General features: G+C 39.4%; 1 long non-coding RNA gene across 1 annotated transcript; it reads left to right on the forward strand.

Moving 5' to 3' along the window:
- The first annotated feature begins 347 nt into the window (after nt 1–347).
- Nucleotides 348–1654, forward strand: LOC120297187. Its single transcript, XR_005553717.1, has 2 exons — nt 348–795; nt 1284–1654. It is a non-coding gene; the product is annotated as an uncharacterized LOC120297187 (long non-coding RNA).
- Nucleotides 1655–4360: the final 2706 nt, after the last annotated feature.

Below are 4360 nucleotides of genomic sequence, written 5' to 3' on the forward strand. Positions count from 1 at the left end.
CCATCCAAAAAAGGTGCCGGAACTCTGTTCTGGGCGTTCTATGACAAAAAAAGCCCTGGCTAGACCCATGTTCAAAAATATTCTGACTGATCATCAGATGGGAGTGCTCCCTCCTTGCAACCTGTCACTCAGGAAATGTTAAATGTGGCTAACAAAGAGAGTTAGAAACAGAGAAAGTGAGTGAGTGAGTGAGTGAGTGAGTGAGAGAGAGAGAGTGAGAGAGACCAAGCAAGCCAGGACCAGACAGATATTCAGGAAAGAGATTTTGAAAGATGGAAAAAATAATGGCCTAGCCATCTGTCAAAACTTGCCTCCTTCCTAACTCTCACTAGGAAAAATTATTGATGGCTGACAGGTAACATTTGGTGAGAGGGTAAACAAAGCCTTGGTGAATTCACTTTCTTTAAACTTGTCCCACATGAAATTCTATGGATAACACTAGCCATAGCTTAATTAGTAGAATCGCCCTTGGCAATCAAGGCAAAGTGAATTTGCTGGCATTCTTTTCTACCAGCTCAGATAGGGAGGAACCAGTTTCATGCTGCCACGAGGAAGAGTTCTTGTGCACAGGGTGGGTGGTTTGTTTAATTAAAGACAAATATAGAACTTTAAAACAAATAAGCTATCAAATCCAGGAGAGCTGGTTCTGTACTGTTTGTCTACTGCTAATTGTTTCTATTAGACTCGCTATTCTCAATCTTTAGATTCAGAAGCTGAAGACTTGACCAACTGAATCTAGTAGCACCTTGAGAATTGGCCGAAGAGACTGTCCCTGCAGGCTGCAAGACAGGCAAGGTTAGCTGATCTGGAACCTTAATTTCCTCCATGTAAATTAAGAAGAGAAAGACGATATTTAAAAAGTTAGAATAACTAAACAAAAACTAGAATGTATTCCTAAATGGAGCTTATTACATATTTTTTGAGGAACACAACAATAAATTGAACAAAAAAGAGCTCATTGAATTCTTACACTTGGCTACCTAATCAATAATTGCTCAGAAATGGAAATTTGTAGACAGGTTATATTGAACAATTGGTATGTTTATGTATGGTGAATTACTCTTATGGGAGAGTTAACACTAAAATTCCAATACTGGCTTTTCAGAGGGAAAAATCACATTTCAATCAATTTGGAAAGCTCATATAATTTTTCTTATTTAAGTTACATAAAGTGATATTAACTCCTCTTTTGATAAATTTAGTGATATAATAAACTATGACAATGTTGAGAGCCATTTTTCTGAGACATTATTTTGTCTTCTTGTTTCTTTCTTGCCTTACAGAATATTAAAAGTGAAAAAAAAATATTAAGAAGAGCAAAGGAAATCAAGGTGCCTACTTGAAATACAGTGGCATGGCTGAGCCAGTTAGTCAAACTGATAATAAGGGTTATAAGGAGTATAAGGATATTTTTCAAACTTGGCAACCGTAAGACATGTGGACTTCAATCCCAGAATTTCCCAGCCAATGGGGAAAAACACTGTGGCTTGGTGGCCTCTTTATGGCAATTAGCAAATTACCATTTCTATATGCTGCTTTGACTTCCTTGGATATTCTTGCTAAGTTTTAAATTAGAACAAACCAGTCTTGGATTATTTCTCAACTGGGCTTTTGTGTCTGTAGAGCATCACAAGAATAAACATTCATGATTTCATTCTTTAAGTAGAATGTTTATAATTTGCAGCTAATTTTTTAGTGTACAGTAGGACATTCTATTGCATTGATTTAAGGCTGCTTCATTCTACTGTTTTATTATTTCAGCCTTGTGCTAAATCAGTAGCAACAATAGTGCTAAAGGGCATAATATCATTGAACAGTCTAACCACACAGTGCAATATTGAACAGAATGGCCACAGTAGAATGGGGTTATGGAAGGTTAATCAGGGACTGAAGAGGAGGGGGCAGGCCAATATCAGCCTAAAACAGCCAGTAAGTGATTCTGGTCCTGCCCATTTTTGATTACTAATAACAGAATAACAGAGTTGGAAGGGAGCTTGGAGGTCTTTTAGTCCAATCCCCTGCTCAAGCAGGAAACCCAATACCATTCTGGACAAATGGTTGTCCAATCTCTTCTTTAAACCTCCAGTGATGGAGCACCCACAACCTCTGGATGCAAGCTGTTTCACTGATTACTAAGATCTCTTCTAGCATAATAGCTGATGAAGCATAGCAGATTTTATGCACCTTGAAGCAGGCCTTTGACAGGGTCAAAATAAGGGGTGAAATGCTACTTTAACATCAGGACAGCCCCAAATGACTTATGCCTGTCTCACCCGTTGTTATAGTATTTGAGAATGACCTTGGGAGACAAGGGATAGAGCTTCTGTCAGGCAAGTTGCATCTGAACCCGCAGAAGGAATGGGACCATGGCAAACATCTCAGAGGGACACACACACATACACACACATCAGAATTCTTGGGCTGTAAAGCTAAGAGGAGAAAGATGTACTTTCAGACTTGCAAGATTTGGTAACCTTACAATAAAGTTAGAGCTAGTATTTCCAGGCTGGACTACCTCATAGCTTAAAAGGCATATCACAAATATACAATTGAAAAAAGAAATTGTCAGGCGCAATAAATCAGGAAGCAGGGTGGTTCAAATAGCTACAAATTTGTTGCGTGCTAACTCTCTCTCCAGGAAACTGAACTACTAATGATCAAAGCAAATTGGTGTAGGTAAGAGTTAAGGTGAGCTAGGCTGAGGTTTCTTGTGAGCGCAAAAACATTTGAGACTGAAGATGTGCTTGATATTTCCCTCAGACTCAGTCTGGTCATTTCCTCCATCAGTGTTACCACAGCATGTTTGTACCATAATCTGCAAGTTGGAAAAGGCCTCCAGTGACCATGAGGAGGCCAAGAGAGATACTACTAGAAACTTGCTGTCCTGACTCACCCATAATTCACATGCATCCCACCATGAGATGAAAACAGGTAAAGAAATAATGCCCCTTTTTTATGCATGAAAAGACGGTGGGGCTCTGATTGTACTGTCAGGGCAGCTTGCTTGATTTTAGGGATGCTCCCCAAGGCCAGTAGCTAGTATTGGTTGTACAGCAGAAGGGGGGAAGGAGCAAAGGACCATCTGCCTGCTTGTCTGAATTCTGCCTATGCCTCTTGCCAAGTGACCTGGGAGAATTACCAGGAATTATCTGATAGGTTTGATGTGGAAAGGCAGGCAGCTGGATGCCTTATCTGGCAACAATGCAGCCAAACAAAGTCCTGCGATGTTTCCCTCCCCACTTATTTAACAAGAGCCTTGTGCACATAAGGATCAATGAGGCTTGCTGTGATTTAATCAAAGAACTGCTTTGTGGAGCTTTGTTTTTTTGCAGAATTCTCAGCATTCTGCTACCTACTTCCAAGGACACCCACAAGGAAACGGCAGAATCTTGGCCTTGCATTGCAAAACCAGCAAAACAGTTTTTGGTGTTACAGTTTTTCTCTGCCTTTGGAAATGTTACCCTTATATGAAGGGCTTTCCTTGAGAAGTTGCACTTTCTGGGCATCCATGAAGGAAGTGAACCCATCACAGCAAAGAATGTCCCTACTTTTCAGCTACACTGATTTGAAACTGTAAGTGTGATAGGCTAGTTAATATTTGGGCAAAGATAGAGAAGACTAGAGTGACTTCTCCCTTTGCTGATTCTCATTCCCACCTGATTTTTAAAATACATTTCTCTTATGATTTAATACAATATATATAATAGTAAAGTTGAAAAGGACCTTAGAGGTCACCTAGTCCAACCCCCTGCTCGCGCAGGAAAGCCTATACCATTTCAGACAAATGGCTGCCCAGTCTCCTCTTAAAAACTTCCAGTATTGGAGCATTCACAACTTCTGGAGGCAGGTTGTTTCACTGATTAATTGTTCTAACTGTCAGAAAATTTCTTCTTAGTTCTAGGTTGCTTCTCTCCTTGATTAGTTTCCATCCATTGCTTCTTGTCCTGCCTTCAGGCACTTTGGAGAATAGTTTGACTCCCTCTTCTTTGTGGCAGCCCCTGAGATATTGGAACACTGTTATCATGTCCCCCCTCGTCCTTCTCTTCATTAAACTAGACATACCCAATTCCATCAATTTTTAATAGGAAGCTGACATGTTGCAAGTATACCAACTGTAATTGGTATAGAAAATAAAAGTAATTTATTTAGAAGTCTTCCTATCTGCTCAGGAAAAGTCTAAAAGTAAATTAGGATGTGAAAAAGATATCTTGAAGAACTAGAGTGAATGTTGAAAAGTTATATCTCCAGTTTGTCTTCTGGTATTTTTTTTTTAAAAGAAAGACAGTCTTTTTTCTTTTCTTTTTTCTTTCTTATCACTGTACAAGACCCTCATGGTAATTATTCTGTGACTGGGCTCATA

This window comes from Crotalus tigris, unplaced genomic scaffold, assembly GCF_016545835.1.
Source record: "Crotalus tigris isolate CLP2741 ecotype Arizona unplaced genomic scaffold, ASM1654583v1 scf7180000023598.3388751, whole genome shotgun sequence".
Lineage (NCBI taxonomy): Eukaryota > Metazoa > Chordata > Lepidosauria > Squamata > Viperidae > Crotalus > Crotalus tigris.